Source organism: Alligator sinensis, unplaced genomic scaffold, assembly GCF_000455745.1.
Source record: "Alligator sinensis unplaced genomic scaffold, ASM45574v1 scaffold567_1, whole genome shotgun sequence".
In the NCBI taxonomy this organism is placed as follows: Eukaryota; Metazoa; Chordata; order Crocodylia; family Alligatoridae; genus Alligator; species Alligator sinensis.
This window is the reverse complement of record NW_005842049.1, coordinates 2535105-2551509: the sequence shown is the minus strand read 5'-3', so window position 1 is coordinate 2551509 and position 16405 is coordinate 2535105. Positions and strand designations below refer to the sequence as shown.

At 41.2% G+C, this 16405-nt stretch overlaps 1 protein-coding gene across 1 annotated transcript in view; it reads right to left on the bottom strand.

Moving 5' to 3' along the window:
* Window positions 1-16405, bottom strand: part of CACNA2D1 (calcium voltage-gated channel auxiliary subunit alpha2delta 1) — a 575362-nt gene that overhangs the window by 145634 nt on the left and 413323 nt on the right. The gene's annotated exons all lie outside the window — the stretch shown is intronic.

Genomic DNA, 16405 nt, shown 5'->3' with positions numbered 1-16405 from the left:
GGGGGGGTGGGGGAAGAAAAGTGATCTCCTGGTTCCAACACAAGACCTCCTGTATCATGGTTTTGGGAACTCCTAGTTCTGAAGGGGAGCACAGTATGGGGAAATGGAGCCATAGGACCCAGAACCCTCTTGTTATGGCCTGGGCTCAGAGCATACCACTGCATGTAGCCAAAGTGATTTTGAGGTGCTCAAGCTGCGGGGGTGTGAGGGTAGTACACTGCAGGACTGCATCTCTGTCCACAGTAAAGCGCTTCAAAGTGCAGCTGCATTTGTTGTGCTTCAGATGTTACATCTGACCATACCCTCCTTCTCTCTTTCTTTTCCTGGAACTACCACTATTATTTTCTTGTTGACTTAGACAAACCATGCTGGAAGTCTACATTTAAGCAACATTCACTGAGATTTACATTATAATTGAAAAGACAAGGAAAATTCTACCTGAGATCTTACTTGTGGGCTAGATTATGTAAACTCGAATTAAAGGGCAGAGCGCCTAGTATCACCAAGAGTACTTCCATTGCTTTTGATAAAGATTTCGATACCACTAAGTATCTTATGTAAATTGGAGGACATGGCTTCATGATTAGGTGTGGAGTGCACCATTTATTTCAGATAGCCTCTTATTCACACCAAGAACATACTGGCAATGCTGGTTACCAAGCAAACAAAAGTTAATGATGAATCCATCCTAAATTATCTCCCTAGACTCAGGCCTTTAATCTGTGATGGCTTTCACTGGTGTCAAATCTGTTGACAGTTTTGGTTATATCCTAATATTATATGGTTGTTATTAAAACTATTATTTGCGAAGTAGGAGAAATGTAGTAGTTAAATGATAAATGTGTTTAGGACAGCTGAACTGTCTTGATCTAATTTTGATTTATCCTGATTTAATTTTGTCAGTATTTAAAGATGTTAGATGCTCTCTATGCTAAGTAACTATAGATTGAGAAGCCATACACCTTCATGAGAAGGGATGTTCACCTCAGAGGGGTGTGCACTCCTTGATCTGCGTGCACAATATCCAATGGCAACAGGCAGAGCTGCATGTGGACTGAGGCCACACTATACCTCCAAGCCTCAAAGAAAAAAAAAAATGTAAAATATGTCATGCGATCTTTGCTAATTCCCTATTAAAATTAAAGCTCACTGTCGCTAGAATTTTAATGATCTAAATGCAAAAATCTATCAGTTAAAATATGGTATTAAAACCTTATTCAATGGATGCATCTGGCCCATGATGCTCCCTATGGGTTCAGAAACTTTGTGGCAGGGGCATGATGGCCATTAATACATCTACTCTGCCTGCCAAATCCCCAAACCCCAATACCTGTACAGCAGGTTGGAGTCAAGCCAAGTTCCCTTCCACAACAGCTCTGGGCCATACCTCCTTCCCTTCCATTTGGCCTACACCCTTCCCCCCGTAGAGTCACGTTGGCATTAGCCTTCCCCCCACACCCCTGCACATGGCCAGATGCTGCCTACCATGGATAACTGGGTACCAGATTGGGAACATGAGCTGGATCCAGCCCACAGACAGATTGGACACTGCCAATTCAGCCCGCTGGGGTCAAAGTTGGCACCGCTGCATTAGAGACATCTTTCCTCATGTTTCATAGTAGTATCCTACTAAAATTGAACTCTACTGATAGTACAGAATTCTCTATTGCACAGTCTTTTTTTTTTTTTTTACCATGTTCACGTTCCATGGATTTCTTTATTGACATACAGTTTGTCTTTATATTTTATAAGTATTTCATTTTGATTTGGTATAACCCTTTTATTTCTACTACTTGTACTTCAGTGATATTGGCCTGGATACATTTCAAACATGATCAGTTTATGCTGCTTTGCTGATTGCTATGCATGTGGTCATTCCAGGCATATGGAAACTCTCCTTTTCTTTGATTACTCAAATTTACACTACACGCTTTAATATAAAAGTAATGGGAAAAATAGAGAGGCTTAACAATTGAATTCAGATGTATATGTATCCGTTTTTTAAAATTTCTATCAAAGGTATCGTCATCTTTACTATTATCATTCTTAGAAGGGTTCTGCCATACTGTATGCTATTAGGTATGACGTGCTTTTTTTGGCTTTTTCTCTCTCCCATTTTCTCTTACAGCTGAGTTCATTTTTATAATTTTACACTGTGTATTTTAGAATTCATTCATTAGAGCCTTGATGGCATAGTATCTATTCTGATTCAAGCTTATTAAGAAACTTTGCCAAATGATCTTTAAAATTTTGCTCAGACTAGACAGAACATTAGGTTGTGAGTCACACCTCAAAACACTGTCACTATTTTAGCTTAGACTAAGTTTCTCATATTACTTGGATTCAACTACCCACATTGGAGGAGAAATGTTATTCAACAGCCAACTCCTTAGCTTACTACACTGAAATGGAGGCCCAATCAGAGTTAGCTGGGACAAAGGTGGCTCTGCAGAATTAGGTACATTTCAGTACTGTGTGCAAAGTCAAGGACTTCATCCATAATTGAATCATGAATGGCTCTAAGTATATTAGCCACTGACCATATTAATCATCATGAACTAAAGAGTAGTTTCTCTATGTGCTATGCAATGGATTACTCAGAAAAGACCAGATGATAATAGTGTAAGTTAGGTTAATATTGGTTACTCTAAACAAAACAGCTTCTCACTTACACATGTGATAGTAAAATCTCTGTGCATGTGTGTGAAAAAGTAGAGGCAATGCTCCTTTTTTTTTTTTTTTGATATTTAGTCAGTGACAGTCTGTGTCAGCAGATACAGGGAAGAAGGCACAGGTTGTAGTATCATATGTTCCTGTGCTGTATATGGAAAAGGGATTAAACAAATATCCTCTCCCTTGGATTCCTCTGTACCTCATGCCTGTCTGGGTATGGGCCATTCAGCACCACTTCAACCCAAATCGATCCAGAAATGAGGTTTGCATTAAATGAGGTACCGATTCCATGAGTAGCTAGGCTCAAGTAGCCTCAACACCTTGAGGAGGAAACGAGGAGATTATATTAGACTGCCCTGTCTTATGTCACGGGCTGCCTTTCCAAATCCCTGTGAATTTATATGGAACCTAATCTTCTGCTTCTGTATAGGTAAAGTGAATTTCATCCTTCTGAAGGGGCTGAAATACTTCAAGATCTTGAAAACACAAAGTACTGAACCAACAGGCCATCACATCCTGAATGTCACTAGTAAAGACCCTGGTATTTTTTTTTTTTTCATTTGTAAAATGTTAATTGTAGACGTTTCTGTTTGAGTGATAGATGCATTGAGCTCATATTGCTTTTCATGTGATGCATAAGAGGGCTAGCCGTGGTGTGGATCTAGTCACCAAAACTCAAATGCTTTCACATGTCTTGCTTGCATAACGGCAGACATTCAATGTGACAACTGTGGAAATATGAGACCCAATTAAGTGCATTGAATGAGCTTCTGTATCCTGAACATGGTACAAGCAATAAACACTCTAGTCCCTGGCCTTTCTCTCCAGATGTTAAACAATTATAAAGTGAATAATGATCAAAGAGAGACTAATTCTCTTTGCAAGGGAACCACTCTGACTAACACACTAATTGAATGGATAAGTTACAAGCCGAAATGCTTACAAAGTTCATTTTACACTTTAAAAGCACATTTAAATTTTCAATTGTAATGGAGAAAATATGTTATAAAAAGCTGTATGAAAAAGTGCACAAAGTTCTCTCTCTAACTTCATCTTTGCAAGGGTTCCGATTCACTTTAAATGGATTTTTAGGGTTTCTAGCCTCCTATTATCTGCTACAGTAATAACTTGCTTTAGAGAGTTCAATATCATGGCAAAACTATTACATGGTGTTAATGGTTAACAAAAGAGCAGATGTGCACAGCAAGTTCTTCATTTAGAGAGATGCCATTTTATTTTATTAGAAATTGATTTTTAAAACTGTTCCATTATTAATTTCCCTAAGCAGGAAAAGCTTCAGTAGCTGGTTGGGACAGACTTAAGTAGAATCTGGAGAGATTTTTAAAAGATTTTTTTTTTAAATTATGGGAGGGGAAAAATAATATTTATTCTTATCCTTATCATCTTAAAGCAGAATTTCAAAAACCTTAAAAGAAAAATATATCCTTCCAGATATTCAACTTGATTATGTACTTTTTTAACCTAGGCTATGTATTCATTAGCATCCACAGAGGCTCTAATAATGTATAAAGAGAATTCATTATCCCAAAGTACCACCACCACTGGGATTTTTTTCCTAAAGCATTTCATAACGTACTATGTCCCTTTATCAAGTGTGTAAACTGAGGTAAATTGTGTGCTGTCATGATGAACCAAGGGTAATAGGGGAAGAGAACTCAGATCACCAAAACCCCAATCTCAGACTGCAAAGATCCTAAAGAAACTAAAGAACACACTTAAATCTAAATACCTAGGAACTTCACTGCCATAAGTTGGACCAACCAGCTAAGGCAGTGCAATGAGATTTGGAAGACTTTGCTTCTATTCTTGACTCTACAGTAGACAAGTCACTTCATTTTTTGTCACAGATTTTCCATCTGAAGAAGTGGAGGTGATGATACCAATTCCTCCTTTGTAAAATGCATTATCCTGTTTAAAAGCCAGCTCTTATTATTGACTCAGACTACAACCAATAGCAATATCACTCACAGACATATGTAAATATTACTATGAGATAGGAAAGGCAAACAACAATGGGCCACAATGGGTTAATGACATTTTTCTCTATATCATACACTACAGACTAGGCAATTGCATGTTGCCAGTCAGTGGTGGCAGTGCCAATCCCTCAATTTGAAGATTAAATCTACCGTGGCTCATCTCATTGGTGGGTCTTGAGCCTACTTAAGGAGGGTGTGTGTGTGGAGGCGGGGGGGGACGGAGGGGCTTTCTCTGTGGGGAGCTGTTGCTGCATTCCCTCCGCCATAGCCAGCTAACTATATTGGAAGGGCTTTGACTGCAGTGCAGCTTAGGCTCTGCCATCCCCACCATGGCCAGAGCTAATAAGGACCAGAACTCTGGCAATTGGGGGCTGGGGGTGGGGGAGGGAACATAAACCACTTTCAAAATGGCTGAAACTGGTTTAAGGTAAACCTGGCTGAATGCAATATCAAACTTAACTGATTTGGGTCAAACCAGCTTATGAAACTTCTGTCCCAGACCCCTTCCTGGTTCAAGTTAAATCACAGTCCCCCAGTTATGGGAAAGCATTGGTCACACTTGAAGATAAGCTACAGATACAGGTGGACCTACATAGGCTAGCAAGTTGGGCGGATCAGAGTCTGATGAAGTTCAAAGTCAAGAAATGTAAAGTGGTCCACCCTGGGATGAGCAACCCCAAAACACCTACAGGCTTGGCGGCACCAAACTGACTGCCAGCAGTGCGATGTTATAGCCAGTATGGCAAATAATACTCTAGCATGCATGAATCAATGCATCCCTGGTGAAACCAAGGAGGTGATTCTTCCGGTCTACTCAGTGCTGGTGAGACCGCAGCTGGAGTACTGCATCAAGTTCTGGGCACCGCACTTCAACAAGGATGTGCACAAGCTTGAGAGGGTTCAAAGAAGAGCCACCCACATGATCAGTCTTACATGGCAAGCCATACGAAGAAAGGCTGGCAGATCTGGGACTCTTCAGCATGAAGAAAAGAAGCCTGACAGGAGACCTGGTAGCAGCATACTGCTACACTATGGAAGTACATCAAGGGCTCGGTGAGCAACTGTTCACCAGGGCACCCAAGTGGGAAAACCAGGAGTAATGGCCACAAACTCCTGGAAGACCGATTAGGGCTCAACATTAGGAAAAACTTTTTCACAGTCAGGGTGTCCAGACTGTAGAATAAGCTCCCTCCAGAGGTGGTGCACTTACCCTGGAAATCTTCAAGCAGAGACTGGACGGTCAACTTGCTGGGGTCACTTGTTCCCCAGTTATCTTTCCTACTTGGTGCAGGGGGCTGGACCCAAGGATCTTCCAAGGTCCCTTCCGGCCTTACAATCTATGAATCCCAGCATACTTTCTAGCCCTGGGCTAGGCTGGGCTGTCTGCTCCAGCAGAGAAGGATTTTTGGGGGCAGAGGGAGGGTAAGGACTGCCTGCCCCACCCCCAGCAAAGCCCAGCTGGGATCTGGGGCCAGGGAAGGGAGAGTTAACTCCCCCCTTCCCCAGGTACGGAGCTGCCCTGCTAAAGTTCCTGCTGGCTATGACTCTGGACTACAAATCCCAGAGGTACCTGGAAGCAGGAAGAGGAAATGATGAGCAACCCTCAAGAGTCCTGATGATATGATTCTGGACTGCAAATTCCAGAGACCTCAGGGGCAACAGGAAAAGGAAAGGAAAACACGGCCCATGCTGGCTACATGCCAGAGAGCCATGCTCTATTGCCCACTCTGGCCTGAGTCACTGCAGGCATGTGGTTGCAAAAATGAAATGTCTGTTCACTTGTTATTCAGTTTACTCTCTGCATTTTAGACTAACCTGCAAAGACTGAACTGATTCAGTCTTGGACTTTTTGACTGTCTGTCCTTAGCCCTTAAGTCCAGTGTGGCAAAGTGGCTTTTTCCCCACCAAGTCAGGGTGGCAGGAAATCAAGTCCCTTATTAGATCTTGTCTTAAAAGTATGTATGTTTTCCACAGCTGGAGGAAACTGTAGAAGTTGTTTGGGTCAAGCCACCCAAACTTTTCTGAACATGTCTAGCTAAGACATACTACCATCTTGTGGACTTTGTGAGTACTGAGTAGGCTGCAAAAAGTGAGAGGGGGGAATGATACAGAATATGATTTCATCCATTATAATCTTGATATATTTATGTAATGAAATCAATTCACTGAAACCTGAAACTCTTCAGACCCTCAAGAATACCATTCCAGGCTTTTTGTAGTATCACATTCTGGTAAACCACATTTAATATGGTATCCTGAGGGAGTTCATTCAGTTTTGTTGTCTATATTGTGATGCATGGCTAATCATTCATCAGAACTGAGTGTGCTTTTAATCTAGTCTTTTCTCAGCCAAATTGTGCAGCCAATCTTTTTAAATAACATCGTCTTGTACCATGAACACAAACACTTCCATATCATATTTAAGTGCAGAGAAATCTCTCCTGCTGGTTAGTTTGACTGTAGTCCAAAACAGAAGGCTGTCACTATTACAAATCTTATCATTAGAGTAACAACATAAACAAAAAGAGAGGTGAGGCAATGATTAATAAGGCATTCAGCAAAGGCAATACAAAGACAAAGTAGTTCTTAAGTCTATTTAATTAGTAATTACTAAAGAGGCAATAATGTGCTTCCAATAGTAGGATTATAATGAACCATTGATTTACAATTATAATCCCGATTGCATTCTATAATTAAGAAGGATTTCAAGATTAGAAGGGGAAACGGCTGAATCACACCTACAGTTGTGTAGCTTGCCAAGAATTCAATAGTTAATTGTTCTTTTGGGCAGTTGCTTTTTACAGCCTAGAAATAAAATTAGATAGTGGGATAAATATCTCACAAAATGCAAATCGGTGAGTATCTGTCATAATTGTATCAAATTATCTTAATGGAATTCATTTATTTCAGTGCAACAAACTTATCCTTGGCTCTCCCATTCACTACAAATTCAATCTGAAACCATATGTTTGGAATTAGGTTTGCTTATGCGCATCTTTCTGCCTTCACAGACCCCCCTGAAATAAGTGAAGTATAAGTAAGTGCATGGCTCAGCCTACACAGAGCCGATTGCAGGACTGAAACTTGTATCAGAAGAAATATAGAATTTGAAAACTGAAAAAAAAAATTAATTTAGTTTTGGACCAAACTAGAGTTAATTTCTTTGTTAATTTCACATGAAACAGAAATTTCAGAACGTGCATTTTGAAAATACTATGAGATATCATATGCACTGCTTAAATAGTATCTATTATTTAGCAATGAAACTATCAATAACGCCAAGTTTACACAGAATCTCTTAGGCTATTGCCACAAAGTCAGGGCTTGGAGCCTGAAAGTACTGGGATGAGCTTCCAATGTCCATGGTTTTGGGGCAGTCCATATGGCAAGGCTGCACCAGGCTGGAGACCCTTGGGCTTCCAGAATCCTGGGCCAACTGGTTTCCAGGGCTCTTAATTTCCTAATACTGGCACTTCAGTAGGGAGCTTTTCAGACCTTAGAGCTCTGGCTCTGACAATTTTTTGGGTGTTGGGAGTTTTCAGGGTCCATCAGTCGATACTGCATTTTCATTCCTATTTCAAAGTTCCCGCCCTCATTACAGACACTGGGTTACTGGACAGAAGTAAGCCACCACCACCACTTTCACCCTGGTAGTTTTGTAAATCTTTATGTCCTTTCATGTCATGCCTGCCCAAGCTGATTTACTTCTATGATGACATGACTGGCTCTGTGGATATGGGGAGAGCAGCAGATGTGATGCATCTCAACTTTAGCAAGGCTTTTGTTATGGTTGCCCACAACATTCCTGCAAGTAAGCTAAGGAAATATGGGTTGAATGAATGGACTGTAAGGTGGACAGAGAAATGGCTTGGTCATCAGACACAGAGGGTCGTAATCAATGACTCAATGTCTAGCTGGCAGTCAATATCAAGTGGAGTGCCCCAGAGGGTCAGTCCTGGGGCCAGTTTTGTTCAATATCTTCATCAATAACCAAGAAGATGGCATAGAGTATACCTTCAGCAAGTTGGCAGATGACACCAAGATAGGTAGATACACTGGAGGCTAGGGCTAGGATTCAGAGACCTCCACAAATTGGAGGACTAGACCAAAATAAATCTAATCAGGCTTAATAAGGAGAAATGCAAAGTCCTACACTTAGGATGGAACAATCCCATTCGCTGACGTAGACTGGGGACCAACTAATTAACCAGCAGCTCTGCAGAGAAGGACTTGGGGGTTACAGTGGACAGTAAGCTGAATCTGAGCCAGTGGTGCGCCCTTGTTGCAAAGAAGGATAATGGCATACTGGGCTGCATTAGTAAGAGTTTTGCCAGCGGATTGAGAGAAGTGATTATTCCCCTCTATTCAGAACCGATGAGGCCACATCTGTAGTACTGTGATCAGTTTTGGGCCCCCCACTACAGAAAGTATGTGGACAAATTGGAAAGTGTCCATAGCTATAAGAGTCTTCTATTTAATACTACACTATTGCCAAGGGATATTGTGTATATTAGGCTTACGCGGCCATGTCTGTGAGCAAGAATGGCTTTGATAAGGATAGATTTGTAACCACAAGGCTAAGAAACAGAAAATTGCCAAAGAAAAATGTCACTTAAAATGTTTTTGGCCATCTGATTTTAAGGGCCTGGAACTTTTGATAGTCAACATTGTTAACTTCACATATTTCAGCTACTGTTATAATTATTCTCCCATGTCACAAAATTTAGAAGAGTCACTTTAGAAAAAAATATTTAACAAATTACATGACAATCTCTGGAGTTTGGTATATTTTATCTTAACATAGCATCTTTCTACATTTCTAGTGTGTTACAATTAGACATGTCTTTAGTCACTGGTGAAATATCAACCGTGGCTTACAGCAACCATTTCAATCATAAGGCATCAGTAGAGATTGTAGAAGAGTCTGGCTTCATTAGATCAAGTTCCAGCACACTGCAATGAGCACCTTCTGCAGTGATTTTTTTCCCCCATTTCCTTCATAGTTGGGTGAAGAGTGGAAGAGCAAGAACAGGAAAGAGGGTGGAATCTTGTTTGTCCTCAACCAATGTACCGGCTAATACACTGTTACTCATTTCAGCCGCTTGCAGATGTTAAAAAAACAAAACAAAGAAATGGCATTTTACTTTAAACCTGCCACATTCCTATGCCGAGCCCAGTGCATGCCCAGTGGAGGCAATGTGTTAGTTGCACCCAACTTGTCCAACATCTGTATAGATCAAGTGCTTTAGTGGGGCCTTTATGGCACTTTAATTTAATAGCTGATTGAATCAGCTTTAGATGAAAGCGGCACAAAGTCCCACTGAAGCACCTGTTCTATACAGATGCTGTGGAGCCAGACTGAAAATATGCATTACTGCTTCTGGTAAAGTGTGTTTTGGGGGTTTTATTTTTTAAATGTCTGCAAGAAGCCTTCATTATTATTTCTCCTTTGGAGTGGAGCAGTAGGAGAAGTTTGAAGCAGATTTAACTCCCTCTTTCTTCATTGTTGCAGATTATGATTGAAAATATCTAGCCCTTAAATATGAAGCTTTGAATATACCCCTCCTGCTGGAGATCAGGATCCCTTCTTTGCTGTCTCAGCCCTGAAAAAATCCTTTATAATCCTCACTCTTCTCTGAGTAGTTGTCTGTACATATGCTACTAGTGGAGACTCTCAAGCAATATCGAATTTAAAGGAAATGAGTACTGAGGTCTCATTTGAATACTGACTGAAGTACTGAACATTTTCCAAGGACAGCATCTGTTCCAGAAGCCTGACCTCTAGTATAATGCTTAGTGAACACACATAGCAAAGACTAAGTGGCAGCTCCGTAATTTGCAGAAGAGGCTGTTTTAGTAGCTCACAGTCTGGTAGCACGAGTTTTAATTTATACTAACAGTGTTTTATGGCAATCTGAAATCCATTTTGATCATCTTTGAAGGAGCAATGCTTCATCCTTAACTTTTTTGATAGGCAATTAAGGGCTATGAAGATAATTTGAAACATTTAATGCTGCATATATATAATTAAGTTATTTATCCCTATTTGATGGGGAAAGTATTCTTTCTAGCTTATCATCTTACACTTTGGAGGCAGGAATGAAGAACAAAAACAGAAAAACACTTGTAAAAAGCTCAGTCTGATGAATTTATTAACGTGACGTTCTGACGCACTTTGGAAGAAAAGCAGGCTGCCGCTCTAAGGCCTGAGTCTGGAATCCTGATTGTGAGAAGGCGGCGCTATCACAATCAAATATAGGGAGCTGTATCCTTCTTGAGCTCCCTTAGCTCTCAGGCAATCAATGATACAAGTGGCTATGCATGTACTAGAGGCTTGGGCAGACGTTCTGTTTCTCCAGGGAGAATCCCTGCTTGCTCTGGAGAAACCACGAGTGTACAGAAGTTCATCATTTTTCTCCTAGAGTTAAAGCAGCCAGTTGGGGAGAAAAATCATGCGGGAACCACCTGAGCAAAGTGGCTTCTCAGGGAATCTCTCTCAGGAGACACAACTTGTGTATAGGCAGCAGATACAGAGCCAACCTCTGCAATCTCAGCATGCTTTGCTTTTTTCTCTTCCCCCCCCCTCTGACATGGGGAGGCAGAGTATGTCAGTCTCTCATATTTTCTAGGATAAGGAATGTGGTGGACAGTGATCCCTTCTTGAACCTTCCTGTGGAACAGAAAAAAATTGCATTTTCTGTTTCTCTCGTAGCAAAAAGATCGATGTTTGAGTGTCCCTGAATTTTAAAGATGTTGTTTACGACAGAGTATTTCATCAACCAAGATGAAAAAAAGGAGGAAAGAAAAAGTCTTCCCACTTAACCTATTTCAGCATTCATGATGTGTGCCTGCAATACGGTTTTGATGTTAAATATACCACTTGGACCGCTGCATCGCTTCTTTGACTAGGAGAGATGATCTTGCACTTCACTGCATTTTTACATAAAATATTGTGGTCATACTGTCATGATTAGAACATTTTTTCCACAACATAGAGACAGGAATGCTGGACAGAATAAAATATATTGCTTGAAGATTTATTATATTTATGTGAAAGCAAGATTCCCAGTCTGTGCAAACCTTGAGTCCAATAGTAGGAGTTTTGACAGGGCTCAGAGGTAATTAGTTAGTGATGGTGAAAGAAGAGTGAAGTAGTAAACTCTGCAAACATTATCAGGGTGTAGCCACCTGAACAGAGATAAGACATGTTGAGGAATGTTAATTTTCAAATCTACTCAATGAATCACTGACCTGAATATTGACTTCAATCAATGTTGAAAGCTAAGTACAGCAAAAGCTGTGTTAACTGGCACTTTATTAGCCGGAAAACTTGATTAACCAGCATCCAAGGGGTGTGGCAAAAGTGAAACTGGAAGTACCACTTTGGGTTTCACCGCCGTCGCGAGCAGAGTTCTTGCTTTTCTTTGGCCCACGGCAGAGCAGCCTGCGCGGGGCAGCCAGCCTGCATGGGCCCCCCCCTCCCTGTCCCCTGGCACACTTACGCTGGGGAGTGCACCAGATGGTGCACATTTGATTAACTGGAATATTTGATTAACCAGCATCCCCCGTTCCCAGGGGATGCTGGATAACAGAGCTTTTACTGTATATGCAGTCAGGCATGAAGGCATAGGATGTTATTTGATCTAGAACAGTGGTGCTAGATCCTAGCCTGCAGGCCAGATCCAACTTATGGAGTTGTGCCATCTGACTTGAGGGCACCTTGGATCCAAAATCTGGTGGTGGGGGAGCAGTGTTAATTTCTGCCTCCCTGCTGCCAAATTTCTGGACCCATGGCGTGTCCTGCAGACTGGATAATGCGGCACTGCCACTGCATCCAGAGTCACTCCATCTGGTTGCCTAAGGGCGAGCCAGCATGTGGCTAGATCCAGTACATAGGCTCAAACCTGTGAACTAATCCCACATGCTAACCCTGAGTGGGATCCAGCCTGTGGACCAAAGCCACACCGATCATTTGTCCCACAGTCAGAAGGTTGGACACCAGCAATCCAGAAGTTTGACAAGACTACACCAGGGCAGGAGAACTGTGTTGTTAAACTGATAAGTTGCTTCATGGTTTCAAATGGGCATTGTCAAAGGCAAGCCACTTCACTGACACAGCCCATTCATGCGCCTGTGAATTCCATGTCACAATGCCCTGAGCCTAATATTTCTTGTTGCTTATTCTTAAACTGGGATTTAATTTCAATTTGAGGACACACTTTATGTTCTCCCTCATTTAATGCAGAGAAGAGCCTGACATCAACTAATCAATGTAAAAACGGGTTTCCTCTTTGAGGAAACACTGAAACCCCAGGTATGGGGTTTGATCACACTTTAGGGCTAATGCAACTGTAAAGAACAGGACAGGGCAGGACTTTATATCAAGAATGTTGTGAGACTATGGTAAATTGGAGGTATTATCAATGAATAGGTATCCTGAACATGGTGAGTTCAAAACCACTGTAGGATATGCAACAGAAAGTTATTATTTGTGACATTATCATTCTGAATGTTTTGTTTCTGAAGGAAGGTGTCGGCTTAAAGATTCCTCTCTGACTCCTCCTCTTTTGGAATAATACAAAAGGAAGGATGAAACTTCCCTGAAAAAAAAGAAAGGACCTCTGTTTTGGCTCCAAAGGTTAATATTTAAATCCCCTGCTGCAGAAAACTGCTCTGAGCAGCTGGGACCCTTGAATAGGGAGGGGAAGGAGCCTGGAGTGCAGGGAAAGCATACACAAAACGGAAAAAGTCCAGATGTAACTGGACTGTAGGGGATGTTCTTCCAGGCTTCCAATAACTATTTGATCTAACAACTGTTTACCACAAAGAAAGAAAGCAATCCAAGAAAAAGAACTGTACAGTCCGTTCCATCTCTGAACATAGGCTGCAGCTGAGGGACAGTCAGTCTGTATTCCCACCCTGACCGTTTCAAATTGGGGAAGCACAAAGGCACCTGTGGGAGTTGGGGCTGTCCCAATGGACAGAGGGGTTATTACATCTATTTTATACACCATTGAAGACACAACAGCTGTGCCTAGACAACTGCGGCCATGCAGTATGTGGGTGGCTTAAGGGCCACACGCCACACATTCAGGTGTTTCTCATGCTACTACCTTGCAGCTGGGGGCAGAGGGGGGTTGACCTCAGGAGATCCTGGGGTCAAAATAGCAGCACAGAAAAAAAGTAGGGCAGTGCAATGGCTGCAGCACATGCTGCCCAAAACTGGAGCCTGGCCCACTGAAGCCACGCTACGCCTGCTGGCCAGGCTCCAAGGTGCAGGAACGCCACAGCTGAAGCATCCCTGGACCCCAGGCCAGGCTACTGCGGCCGGCAGAGTTGCTGACCCTAGCTTCCCCTATCCCACCCAGGTTAACCTGCCATGCACCAGAGGGTGCATGGCACAGGCATTCCCCAGGGACAAGCAGCAGCAGCACACGATGTGCCTCTGCTTCTCGTCTCTGGGGAACCAAATATACACTCATTTGAACACAGCCAAGGTGTTACAAAAAAAAGGTGAATAAATGAATAATGAGCACAAATGCAAGCAAGCAAGCAAGCAAACAATAAAAAGAAAAAACAGAACAAATTTCAAAATTACCACGTGCTTATCAATTTAAACTCCAGATGGACAACTTTAAGGTCTATGCCAGAATGTACTTTCAAATGCTAGTGGTATGTATGGAAGTTAGGTACTTGTCCAAATATAGACACACCAAAGAGTTATGTTCTGCACATGTTTGTGGAAATTAGAACAAGAACACTTGCATATGCTTTATTGCTGTACAAAGCTAGGTATATGTCTTGGGAGGAAGTTGACTCTCAGTTATCAGTGTTTCCTCAACTACTCTCTGGACAAAATACTAAGGCATGAGTGATATCACTGCCAATGGCTCTGCAAGTCCCATTTCAGTGCCTCTCTGAAGTGATGGATTTTTGTTGTCAAACATATTTGGGCAACCTCTGCTTCTCTGTCAGCTCTAGGAAACTCTTGTTGCCTATAAACCTGATATACCATGCACTGGTAGATCGTGTATATCTGACTCTTGCTTTCATTTGCCTCTGTACAAGTACTCATTTCTAAAAGACTGTTTCTGGCCTTAATAATAGCCCTTTTCTGTCTTGTGCAATATTTTTTGGATATGTTTACCATGGATTTTCATAAACATGGGGTGAAACTTTAGCCCCACTGAAGTCAATGACAACAATGCAGATGGCTTGAATAGGGTCAGAAATTCATGCAGGGACATTATTTTCTCAACTGTTCTATGATTTTCCTGACATGACAAACTTTCTGTGTGAAGAATAGTTGTGTAAAAGTTCTGAGGAATTATTTTGGGAGCCTATAGTGGCAGTTAGGTGGAATATGGACACACATTCTTTTCTGCATCTATCTCTGGTCTCCATTTAAAAATGGAGTGATGCAATTCTATAAAACAGGGATGAGGATGAACATATAAAAGACTGCGAGGTACTTGGGTAGTATGGCAGTAGGGCTACTTACGTTCCCAAACACTGAATTCAAATAAAAGTAACTGCTGAAAATGTATTTTCTATTATACATAAACATGAAAATGCATTTACCAACATTTACCACCAAAAGGAAGAGCCACTACAGTTAGTTTCCTATACTGGAATGCAATGCAGTGCATTGGAAAAAAAAGTAGCAACTGGTAGTGAAAGGTGCCTTTTTCATGGCAGCCACAAGATACAGTACTGCTGCATTATAGACAAACTGCAATAAGCAACACTGTAAAGGGGGCAGGGGGAACTTTGTCATTATTATTTACCTGCTGCATCTTACTGTACTTTTCATCAACATGAAGCATAGCAAATTAAACAGAATTAAACTGCTATAAAACATCTATTCTTGCATACTAGCCTGAGGCAGTTTCACTGCCAGTGCAAGCAATTTTGCTAATGATAAAGCAATAGTATTAAGACATTATCACTGCCCTCAGAAATACCAGCCATCTTCCATTAACAAATGAGGAAACACCCCAACATGCTTCCTTAACCAACTGCTAGTATATGAAACACAAGATAATGTAAACAGTCTTGATTCTGCCATTCATAAAAGCATGTTTAAAAGAGTAGACAACAATACTAACAAAAAAGCAGTGGTGTAGAGAATATGCCTAGCACAAAACAAATCTTTCTATTGCATTCTATATGGTATATATTAATTTGGTCTACTGCTGACCTAAAGCCATTAAAATATGCATCTATTTAAATGAATTACTGTGATTCAGTAATGGGGCTCTTTGATCGATCCAACAAATGCAACTTGAAATAACTCAATTTTTACTAATACATTTTAGCAATCTAATAATTGTTAGAGATCCTGAGGCTTGCAAGAAGTAAATACACTAACGTGCAGTTATGATTTTTTTCCCAGTATTCAAGTTCCTGATTCAAGTATTCTGGAGATTAGTAAAATACAAAGTTCATCAAAGCTAGTGTTTAATTTAAGTACTACTTTGGAGTTCTCTGCTGTCACTCAAAGACAATGTGATAAGCAATAGGGCTATGTGAAGCTTTGGTCCCCGGTTCAATTCGGCGGAGCTTCAACCCGATTCAATGGCCAGATCTCTGAATCCAAATCAAATCAGGAGTCCCTTTAATCTCTTCGAATCGAATTGGAACCCTCCAAATTGATTTGGAGAGAGTTGACGAATCGGATAGAGACACAGCTTTAAATGTTTTTTCTACACACCTCAAGGTACCAGGTAGCT